A 12,611-nucleotide genomic window follows, 5' to 3' on the forward strand; every position below is an offset into this window, starting at 1 on the left:
TACAGCGACTGTGGCAGCACCGCCGAGCCCTGGTGCAATACGTCATGACGTATAGCCTGGGCCAACGAGATGCAAAGGTGAGGCAGATCACCCTGATGGAGTGGTTTCAGATCAAGGACCTATGCACCCTTCTGCACAGTTTCGAAATGGCGACGAATATGTTTAGCGCTGACAATGCCATTATCAGCATGACAATTCCAGTCATTTACATGCTGGAGCACACGCTAAACACTATTCGGAGTCGGGGTGGGACAACAGGAAGGGGAGGAAGTTCTGGAGGATTCATATGCGCAAGACACAACAACATCACCAAGGTCCAGACGTTCATCGTCACCAACGCGGCAGGCATGGGACCATGGGGGACAGGGATCAACAAAGGCGCATGGTAGCAGGCGAAATGTTGAGGAAGGTGCAGGAGAACATGAAGAAATGGAGGACGAACTGTCCATGGACATGGAAGACTCAACGGATGAGGGAGACCTTGGTCAAATTTCAGTTGAAAGAGGTTGGGGGGAGATGTCAGAGGAAGAAAGAACGGTTAGCACCTCTATGCCACAAACACAGCGTGGACTTGGTCCGCATGGCTGCGCAAGACACATGAGTGCTTTCTTGCTGCACTACCTCCAACATGACCCTCGTATTGTCAAAATTAGAAGTGATGATGACTACTGGCTTGCCACACTATTAGATCCCCGGGTCAAGTCCAAATTTTGTGACATAATTCCAGCCATAGAAAGGGACGCACGTATGCAGGAGTATCAGCAGAAGCTGTTACTCAATCTTAGCTCGGCTTTTCCACCAAACAACCGTGCAGGTGCAGGGAGTGAATCTCCCAGTTGTAACTTGAGAAACATGGGACGGTCTCGTCATCTTCAACAGTCTACCCGTACCAGTAGCACCGTATCTGGTGCTGGTAACAGCAATTTTATTGAATCTTTTCATAATTTTTTTAGACCGTCCTTTGCAAGGCCACCAGAGACAACAAGTCTAACACATAGTCAACGGCTGGAGAGGATGATACAGGAGTATCTCCAAATGAACATTGATGCCATGACTTTGCAAATGGAGCCTTGCTCATTTTGGGCTTCAAATCTTGAAAAATGGCCAGAGCTCTCAACTTACGCCTTGGAGATTTTGTCATGTCCAGCTGCCAGCCTTGTCTCTGAACGTGTCTTCAGTGCTGCTGGGTGTGTGCTGACAGATAATCGCACGCGTCTGTCCAGTGACTATGTGGACAGACTAACGTTCATCAAAATGAACAAGTCATGCATCCACAAGGAATTTACTACCCCTGTGTCATCCTGGGGAGAGTAAATGCTTGTGGATTTGGAATGTGCTTGATGCAAATCAAAACATCCTGTTTGCAACTAGGGCACAAGTGCTGCCACTGATGGCGTGTCTGTGTGGCCCAATTTTTTGAAAAAAAGGGATACTCCGCTTGGAGTAACCCTTGCTTGCTGTGTTTTTAAAAAATGATCCAAGATGAACAGAGCTGGGATCAGGAAAGACTTTGCTACCTACCCCGGTGTCATCCTGGGGACAGTTAATTATGGCGTATTTTTGAATGTGCTTGATGCAAATCTAGCTGTGAAGTGTACAACTAGGGCACAAGTGCTGCCACTGAATGAGTGGGTGTGTGTGGGGCACAATTTTTGGAAAAAAGGGAGACTCCGCTTGGAGTAACCCTTGCTTGCTGTGTTTTTAAAAAATGATCCAAGATGAACAGAGCTGGGATCAGGAAAGACTTTGCTACCTACCCCGGTGTCATCCTGGGGACGGTTAAGAATGGCGTATTTTTGAATGTGCTTGATGCAAATCTAGCTGTGAAGTGTACAACTAGGGCACAAGTGCTGCCACTGAATGGGTGGGTGTGTGTGGGGCCCAATTTTTGGAAAAAAGGGATACTCCGCTTGGAGTAACCCTTGCTTGCCTTGTTTTTTAAAAGGAGCCAAGATGAACAAGTCATGGTTCAGCAAAGACTTAGCTACCTACCCCGATGTCATCCTGGGGACGGTTAAGAATGGCGTATTTTTGAATGTGCTTGATGCAAATCTAGCTGTGAAGTGTACAACTGGAGCACAAGTGCTGCCACTGAATGGGTGGGTGTGTGTGGGGCACAATTTTTGGAAAAAAGGGAGACTCCGCTTGGAGTAACCCTTGCTTGCTGTGTTTTTAAAAAATGATCCAATATGAACAGAGCTGGGATCAGGAAAGACTTTGCTACCTACCTGTTACGAACCGGCGCCGCCATAGCCGCAAGCAGCCTGCTGTGGTTCCTGTTGCGCCCAGGCGCCGGCTGCCGTTCTTGGCCGTGCCTCGGGTCGTCCAGTTGGCTGTTCCTTCCACCACGTCTAAGTGTGGAGAGACGGCTAGTGCGCATGCGTGCGCCGATTTACCCCAGCCAGGGTTTAAGCCCGGTGTTTTGCCTGGTGAGCATGCTCAGCCTGATTGTGTTATGTCTGAGACTAAGTCCTCAGTTCAGGCTACTGAGCATGCTCCCACAATTAACCCTAACAGCCTCTTTGCACAGGTACTTGGACTTCGTGCTGTGTCTAAGTGCTGGGATGTGCCTACTGAGCATGCTCAAACTGATAGTCTGCTTTCTAAGCCTGTTGCTCAGGCTACTGAGCATGCTCAGGCACTTAGTGCACCAGAGGCTAGGTCCGGTAAGGACCTCACTGAGCATGTCCGTGAGGTGGCAGGCCCTGATAGGGCAGAGGGTGTCAGGTGTCCTGATGACGTGGCAACTCCGGACTGGCTCGCAGAGGCCCGCCCCTATGATCTGGCACCTCAGTATTGGTCGTCAGACGATGACTGGTGAAGTGTTTGGGGCGTGGCTGCCATGAGGTCATCAATGACGTGGCGGATCCGGATAGGTCGCATGTGACGTCACTGATGACATGGCACTCTGCTATTGGACCTTGGTGGTTCCACCCTGGGTTTGGGGCGGACCCAGGTTATAAAAGGGGCTGGAGACAACATGGAGGTGCGCAGTCTTCACTTTTGCTCAGTCAGAGCACACCTCCATGTTAGAGCCTCATTGCGGCATAAGCCTATGTTGGGAAGCGGTAGGTAGGGTTAGGCGAACGGTGCCTGTCACGCCAAGATTCGTGGCTCGGCACATCAGGGTCAGGCGCCGTGCTTCCCTCCTGCCGTTCCATTCTTGCTATAGCAGCCCAGTGGCGTTAACTGGGCTGCGGCTGCTGTGCTTCCTGTCCGATTGTGCCCCCTACGCACACGGACAACGCACCTGCTGCGCCACCTGTCTGATTGTGCCCTCTACGCACACGGACAACGCACCTGCTGCGCCACCTGTCCGATTGTGCCCCCTATGCACACGGACAACGCACCTGCTGCGCCACCTGTCCGGTTGTGCCCCCTACGCGCACGGACAGTGTACTCCAGGACCCCTGTGGAGTTAACAGGGTGTTCCTTATTTTCCTCGGCTTCCCGGTCAACGCTACTGGTGTACCCATCTGGCCTGACGTGTCCTACACAGACGTGGCCAGTCGAGAGGTGGCCAGAAACGCTAATCGGAGGACCGCTCGGCCTGACGTGTCCTACACACGTGGCCGACAGGGCGCTTTTGTGGCGGTCTTCCGGTCAACGCTACCTGGTTACCACCCGGCCTGACGTGTTTCCTGCACACGTGGTTGGTGTAGCGCTAGGTGCACCAAAACGCTAATTGGGTTGTCGTCCGGTCTGACGTGTCCCAACACACGTGACCGGTTCCCAGAGTTCCTGGGTTATCTCAGAGCCATCCAGCTCTATAGTCTCCGCCTAACCCTCAGGTGCCAGCAGCTCCATTGTCATCTGGAGCACGGTGGGCCCCGACTGGCGATTAGGATATATACCCCCTGGTCCTAATCTGCCGGTCCCCCCATAACAGTAAGACTGCGCCAGGGTCTGGCTGGCATGGCGGAGATGGAGCAGCTACGTCAGTTCATGCTGCAGCTTGATGCTAGAGTGAGGTCTCTGGAGAAGTCTGCTCTTGCTGCTGATATGGATGATGTGGTGGCTCAAGCGGCTGCAATGGTGTCAGTCACCAAGCCTACTCCAACCCTCCCTCACCTCTCGCTGCCCAACAAGTTTACGGGGAACAGCAAGGCATGTAGGGGATTCGTGAACCAGTGCTCAGTCCATCTAGAGCTGTTGGCTGCACGGTTTCCTACAGAGAGGTCGAAGGTGGGGTTTATCATCTCCTTGCTCTCTGATAGAGCACTGGAGTGGGCTACACCATTGTGGGAGAGGAATGACCCCATAGTACAGGACTCTAAGGAGTTTTTGGAGTCCTTGCGACAAGTGTTCCTGGGGCCGCAGGTCACTCACGACTCGGCCCTACAGCTACTGACTTTGGAGCAGGGGCGTACCTCCTCAAGTCAATATGCTGTGAGTTTCAGGACACTTGCTGCAGAACTGGGGTGGTCAGAGAGGACTCTCATTCCACTGTTCTGGAGGGGATTAGCCTCGCACGTGAAGGACGCATTAGCGTCGCGTGAGGTACCAACTACCCTTGAGGGCCTCATGACTCTGGCTACCCGCATTGACCTGCGGACTTCCGAACGTCAGCTGGAGCGCAGGGCAGAGGGTCGTTCAGCCACTGTAGTGGTCTCTCCTACTGCACCTCCCTTAGAGGACATCTCTGTCCCTATGGACATCGCTAGGGTTGGTGTTGCTAGGTCTTCGAGTTGCAAGGGCATTTCCTGTTTCGCTTGTGGGCAGTATGGTCATTATGCCAACCGTTGCCCAAAGCGTCAGGGTAAGCAACCGCGATTGGTGACCATAGCTGAAGGTAGACTGGACTCTGCGTCATCCATTAGGGTGACGTTTCCCGCGTCCATTTCCTTTAAGGGGTCAACATGGTCCACAAGGGCAAGTGTGGACACAGGTGCTGGGGATAGTTTCATCTCCTCCTCTTTTGCCCGGCGGCATGCCATCCCACTGGTGCAAATGCCAAGGCCAGTGAGAGTCCGTGTATTGGATGGGTCCTTGTTGCCCAAGGTACTTCACCAGCGGACAGTGCCCATTACCCTTGCCATGTCATCTGGGCATAGGGAGACCATTTCATTTCTGGTTCTCCCTAAGGGTGCAGATGATATTCTGCTGGGTATTCCTTGGTTGAAGCAACATTCCCCACATATCGACTGGTCGTATGGGGTGATTACGCGGTGGAGCGAGTCTTGTAGCTCCCACTGCATGTCTCCATCTTCCGCCCGTCGCTCAGTGGTATCTGTGGTGACTATAGACCATTCGAGTGGGAGGGCCGCTAGAGGGGGGGGGTACTGTTACGAACCGGCGCCGCCATAGCCGCAAGCAGCCTGCTGCGGTTCCTGTTGCGCCCAGGCGCCGGTTGCCGTTCTTGGCCGTGCCTCGGGTCGTCCAGTTGGCTGTTCCTTCCACCACGTCTAAGTGTGGAGAGACGGCTAGTGCGCATGCGTGCGCTGATTTACCCCAGCCAGGGTTTAAGCCCGGTGTTTTGCCTGGTGAGCATGCTCAGCCTGATTGTGTTATGTCTGAGACTAAGTCCTCGGTTCAGGCTACTGAGCATGCTCCCACAATTAACCCTAACAGCCTCTTTGCACAGGTACTTGGACTTCGTGCTGTGTCTACGTGCTGGGATGTGCCTACTGAGCATGCTCAAACTGATAGTCTGCTTTCTGAGCCTGTTGCTCAGGCTACTGGGCATGCTCAGGCACTTAGTGCACCAGAGGCTAGGTCCGGTAAGGACCTCACTGAGCATGTCCGTGAGGTGGCAGGCCCTGATAGGGCAGAGGGTGTCAGGTGTCCTGATGACGTGGCAACTCCGGACTGGCTCGCAGAGGCCCGCCCCTATGATCTGGCACCTCAGTATTGGTCGTCAGACGATGACTGGTGAAGTGTTTGGGGCGTGGCTGCCATGAGGTCATCAATGACGTGGCGGATCCGGATAGGTCGCATGTGACGTCACTGATGACATGGCACTCTGCTATTGGACCTTGGTGGTTCCACCCTGGGTTTGGGGCGGACCCAGGTTATAAAAGGGGCTGGAGACAACATGGAGGTGCGCAGTCTTCACTTTTGCTCAGTCAGAGCACACCTCCATGTTAGAGCCTCATTGCGGCATAAGCCTATGTTGGGAAGCGGTAGGTAGGGTTAGGCGAACGGTGCCTGTCACGCCAAGATTCGTGGCTCGGCACATCAGGGTCAGGCGCCGTGCTTCCCTCCTGCCGTTCCATTCTTGCTATAGCAGCCCAGTGGCGTTAACTGGGCTGCGGCTGCTGTGCTTCCTGTCCGATTGTGCCCCCTACGCACACGGACAACGCACCTGCTGCGCCACCTGTCTGATTGTGCCCTCTACGCACACGGACAACGCACCTGCTGCACCACCTGTCCGATTGTGCCCCCTACGCACACGGACAACGCACCTACTGCGCCACCTGTCCGGTTGTGCCCCCTACGCGCACGGACAGTGTACTCCAGGACCCCTGTGGAGTTAACAGGGTGTTCCTTATTTTCCTCGGCTTCCCGGTCAACGCTACTGGTGTACCCATCTGGCCTGACGTGTCCTACACACACGTGGCCAGTCGAGAGGTGGCCAGAAACGCTAATCGGAGGACCGCTCGGCCTGACGTGTCCTACACACGTGGCCGACAGGGCGCTTTCGTGGCGGTCTTCCGGTCAACGCTACCTGGTTACCACCCGGCCTGACGTGTTTCCTGCACACGTGGTTGGTGTAGCGCTAGGTGCACCAAAACGCTAATTGGGTTGCCGTCCGGTCTGACGTGTCCCAACACACGTGACCGGTTCCCAGAGTTCCTGGGTTATCTCAGAGCCATCCAGCTCTATAGTCTCCGCCTAACCCTCAGGTGCCAGCAGCTCCATTGTCATCTGGAGCACGGTGGGCCCCGACTGGCGATTAGGATATATACCCCCTGGTCCTAATCTGCCGGTCCCCCCGTAACACTACCCCGGTGTCATCCTGAGGACAGTTAATTATGGCGTATTTTTGAATGTGCTTGATGCAAATCTAGCTGTGAAGTGTACAACTGGGGCACAAGTGCTGTCACTGAAGGGGTGAGTGCCTGTGTAGCCCAATTTTTGGAAAAAAGGGAGACTCCGCTTGGAGTAACCCTTGCTTACATTGTTTTTAAAAATGATCCAAGATGAACAGATCTGGGATCAGGAAAGACTTTGCTACCTACCCCGGGGTCATCCTGGAAACGGTTAAGTATGGCATATTTTTGATTGTGCTTGATGCAAATCTAGCTGTGAAGTGTACAACTGGGGCACAAGTGCTGCCACTGAAGGGGTGGGTGACTGTGTGTGTGGCCCAATTTTTGGAAAAAAGGGAGAACTCCGCTTGGAGTCACCTTGTGGTGTTTTACATGATTTTAGAAGGGCGTGCCATGCCTATATCTGTGTCTCCTCCTCTTTTTCTTGTCCAGCTCTTTTGTTTTCGCATGAGTATATGTCCTTGTCACTTTCCCATGTGTTTGTGTTGTGTTGTGAGTTGTTTGTCACCTTTTGGACACCTTTGAGGGTGTTTTCTAGGTGTTTTTCTGTGTTTGTGATTGCCTGCCATTGTTTCCTATGCGGTTCGAGTTCAGTTCGTCGAACATTCGACGAACCGAACTCGAACGGGACCTCCGTTCGGCGAACCGACCTCGAGCCAAACCGCGACCGGTTCGCTCATCTCTAATCATTACTATTCACTACTCACACAGATAGTACAGTATTCGGGTTATTCATTACAATGCGAGTTTTTGTGTACTCACCTCGCAATATTCTCATGTTCTGCCCTGCACGTTTGGCGCCTGATTTGCAGCCACTAAACAGGCTGGGCGGATGGGGCGGGGCGGGTGGACAGGGGAGAGATAGAGAAATATTCTCCAGTCATCTTTCAGCCTTTTTTTCAGGTCCCCAGACCTCTTTCTTGGGTCCAGCAGAAAATTACTTGCATTTCCCATTGACTTGCATTGTACTTGTTGTTATTCGGAATGAATATGCGAGTATTACAAAGTACTCGTTACAAGTATAGCTATTAGGAATATTTCGGTACTTACTTGTCTCTAATGGTAAACTCTTTTTCAATTTGAATTCTTCAGGTTCGTTATATTTTGTTCCAAATTTTTATTCACAGTGAATCCATTCTCCATGAATTGCAATTCTGACACATTTCCAAAGGCCCTGATTATGCAACACTCATTGGACTGCAGACAGCCTTTGTTAGAGCCAAACAAGACCCATTGTGACTATTGATAACTGAGCGGTAAAATGCTGGAGTGCTCAATACTCAAATTGAGCAGGGTGGGCACTCAGATGGGCTTGACTCGAGTACCAAGTATAATAGAAGTCAAGGGGAACGTCAGCATTTTTCCAGAAGACCACACAGTCTCTCTTTCTCTCCTACTGTTGTAGTCTTTCGGAATTTTTTTTTCCAGTGAAACCTACCGAGCAAGAACTCAAGCACCAGCGATACTCCAAGTAACGAGCATACCCGAGCACCCTGATGCTCAATCGAGTATCAAGAAGTAGTGAGCACACTCACTCATCATTAGTTTTGTCCTCTGTTTGGTAGTCTCTTGCCCGTGAGCCGTAGGGTTCGTGCCATAGGTGGTGGTACGTCTGCTGCTATTAGCTGCTATCACATTTTTAGCCATGATATGATTCTCTTTTCTTTTACACACCCCCAGTCATTACCACGTTTTACTATACATTTCGTATCACACTACAATTATTTTGGCAATCTTTTTAACCCATAACAAACATGACAAAATAAGAAATGCTAGCAAGGTACATGTTTTAGACATCAAACACTTTATGAGGTAGACAGTTTAAGTTAAACGTCTGCACTTTGGGGAATTTTCTCTAGTACTTTAAAAAAAAGTATTAGGCCTTTCACAAAAAGGATTGCAGTAAAAATGAAATAACTTACAGACTACTGCATTCATCTTGAATTGATTTGCAGGACCCAGATCCAAAGGCCATGTCAGTAATCTGCCACTAATTGGCAGGAGCCCTAAATAACGTCATGTAAAAAGTGGCTTTAAATGCTTCAGTCCAGTATCCACAGAGTACTGTCCAGTGGACCTCGTTTGGGAATCGATCCACAACAACTAAACTGACTCGAATATTTGTCCAGTGCCTTAAGGGTTTTTTCGCACTATCTCTATTGCTGACACAGTGAGAACTGATGTCCTCTCACTATTCTATAGTACTTTAAAATGACTGCTCAATTCCCTACCCAGACTTTTATACAAACTATAATAGCCCCAACTGATTGGCTGCACAATACCATGTGAATGAAATACACTCCTTCTATGCCACTTGAACTCCAAATTATTAAGATATGTTTTACGAGCGCTCAGGAAATCAATACAGCGCACACACAGTATGGTATACTCAAAGAATTCTCCTTTATTGATACATGTGACCAATTTATATAAGGTTAAAAAGGTCTTGTCCCCTAAACTGTGCACCAATCAATAAGAGCAGTAGGGACGTGAATGGAAATGTGAAACTTCCCCACCCATCAGTGCTAGTTGAACCTTGTGACATCATTATTTATAAGACAAGGTGGACATTATAGGAACAAAATGGTTTCTGTTCTCTCACAACCATGTGATATGATAGCTTCACTGCATTATGGGGAAGCCTGCATATTCACAAATCATGTTATGTCAGCTTTCTGTGGTTGATGCAATCTGTTACGGTTGCTGTGGCTCTGGAGACTATGTCCGGATTTCTTGCTACTGCACATGTGCAAGCGCTGGAGACTAAGTCCTATCTTGGAGCCATTGCACATGTGCGGGTGACATCATCGCTGACACGAGGTCACATGTCTCTGACACCTTCTAAGCTGATTGGCCGCTGGTCATGTGCTTGTGACTCGTGGTCACATGTCTCTGACACCTTCTATGCCGATTGGTCGCTGGTCATGTGCTTGTGACGCTTTGCTCGGTGATAGGCCAGCGTGATGTCATTGCTGTCATTCTGGCAGCGGATTGGCTCTGGTGTCCTCCATCTTGGATGAGGCACAGAGTCTATATAAGACCCTGACACACGCCGCACGGCGCTCAGTCCTCTTGGTTCATGCATGAGGGTAGACGCCCTGTGCACGTCCCTCTAGGCATCTCTCTGTCTATGTTAGGTGAGCGCTACCGGCAGGGTAGCATTCTTATACCTTACAGCTTCGGCTGCAGTCCGTATCCTTACCTCTTAGTGGAGTGGACATAGGCAGGTGCCTGAGGCACATGGTCCGGCTGGGCCTTGTGATTCTACTCGTAGGTGGACGTTGCCGCTAGGGTAACGTTCCTTATACTGCGTCTGGCAGTTGTTCGTATCCTCGCACACTAGGGGAGCGAACATAGGTAGGAGCTTTGTGCGGCTTACGCTGCTGTCCGTCTCTTTGCACCACTAGAAGAGCGGACCTAGGCAGGTGCCATATCTAGTGGTTTGTGTCCTCGCACACTAGTGGAGCGAACGCAGGTAGGAGCTTTGTGTGGCTTACGCTGCTGTCCATCTCTTTTGCACCACTAGAAGAGCAGACCTAGGCAGGTGCCATTTCCCACTCACTGCTTTTGTCTCTGTGATCTTTAACAGAGACCATTCCACACACCCTCCAAGTAAGGGAGGAATTGCTTTATTTTCTAATTATATTCCTCTGTGAGTTTAACAGAGGTATTGCACTCTGCACTTGTGCTATTATTTTTTACAGTGGCACACTTATATACCCCTTATCCTCTGCCATAGTCTGCAGCAGAGTCTTTGCACGGTGGACCCTGACTGTCTGACATTCCTTTAGGTTTTATTATCAGACAGCCCCCCGTAACATTAGGACTGAGCCAAGGGTCTGGCAGTTATGGCAGAATATCAGCAGTTACACCGTTACATACAAGTACTTGAGTCGCGGCTCAAGAGTATAGAGGATAAACCTCAGACCATGGTGACATCTGCACATGATCCTCGACTTGCTCTGCCAAACAGATATTCTGGCGATGCCAGATCATGTTGTGGTTTTTTTAGTCCGTGTCAGATACACCTAGAGGTCAACTCTTCTCGCTTCTCTATGGAGAGGTCCAGTGTAGGCTTGATCATCTTCTTACTTCAGGACAAAGCCTTAGAATGGGTGACTCCCCTATGGGAGCGATCTGATGTGGTTACTCTGAGACATCAAGACTTTCTTGTTGCTCTTAAAGCGGTATTTATTGGTCCGCAGGTTACCCATGATGCAGCCCTGAGACTCTTAGATCTATCTCAGGGTTCGTTATCCACTAGTTCTTATTGCATTGCTTTTAGAACTCTGGTGGCAGAACTAGATTGGCCAGAGAAGGTGTTGATTCCTATCTTCTGGAGAGGATTGGCAGGCTATGTCAAGGATGCCCTTGCTACTCGTGAGGTCCCTGCTTCTCTGGAGGACTTGATCACAGTAGCAACGAGGATCGATGTACGCCATAGGGAACGTAGACTCGAGGTCTCTTCCTCACGCCCTAAGCATCGGGCTATTCCAGTTGTTGAGGGTCCACTCCCATCTTCCTCAGCATCTGAAACATCTCCCACTCCTATGGAGTTAGGTCATACGTCCTCCAGACTACGCAAGTCTGGTCCTCCTATATGTTACATATGTTTTCAGGCTGGGCACTATGCCAACAAGTGTTCTAGTCATCAGGGAAACTCCCAGGCCTGGTAACCATTAGAGGGGTGTTACTAGAGACATCTTCTGCACCCTCTAAGTGTAGTATCCCAGGTCAGCTCTCATTCTCTGAGAATACATGGCCTATTATGGCTTTTGTGGATTCCGGAGCTGACGGGACTTTTGTGTCCTCAGGATTTGTAAAAAGACACAATATTCCCTCTATCATGTTAGAGGCGCCTATTCCTGTCCGTGTTGTTAATGGGACTATGTTGTCTGACTCCATTACATTGAGGACAGTTCCCTTGCGCCTTTCCCTGCCTCAGGGTCACATAGAGGAGATTTCTTTTCTTGTTTTGCCTGAGGGTATAGACGACGTCCTTCTGGGTCTCCCATGGCTTCGGACTCATGCTCCTCACATTGACTGGGAGTCCGACAGCATTATTAGTTGGGGTTCGAAATGTCAGTCCCGATGTTTTCCCTTACCACCTAAGGTCATTGCGGTTGCATCTACTGATCTCTCTCCCATACCTACACCCTATTTGGATTTCGCTGACGTGTTCTCCAAACAGGGTGCTGAGGTTCTTCCACCCCATAGGCCGTATGACTGTGCCATAGACCTTATCCCAGGTTCGGTTCCACCTAAGGGCAGGGTTTACCCCCTGTCGATACCTGAGTCGGAGGCCATGTCGACCTATATAAGAGAGAGTTTAGAGAAGGGGTTCATTCGTAAGTCTGTCTCTCCCGCGGGAGCTGGGTTTTTCTTTGTCCGGAAGAAAGAGGGTGATTTACGTCCCTGCATAGATTACAGGGGTCTCAACGCAATCACAATAAAGAACAAATAACCGTTACCTTTAATTTCGGAGCTCTTCGACAGACTGAGGGGAGCTCAGGTTTTTACGAAGTTGGATCTGCGGGGTGCGTATAACTTGGTACGAATTCGAGAGGGTGACGAATAGAAGACCGCTTTTAACACCAGAGACGGTCACTATGAATACCT

The sequence above is a fragment of the Anomaloglossus baeobatrachus genome, chromosome 12 (genome assembly GCF_048569485.1).
Source record: "Anomaloglossus baeobatrachus isolate aAnoBae1 chromosome 12, aAnoBae1.hap1, whole genome shotgun sequence".
Taxonomy (NCBI): Eukaryota; Metazoa; Chordata; class Amphibia; order Anura; family Aromobatidae; genus Anomaloglossus; species Anomaloglossus baeobatrachus.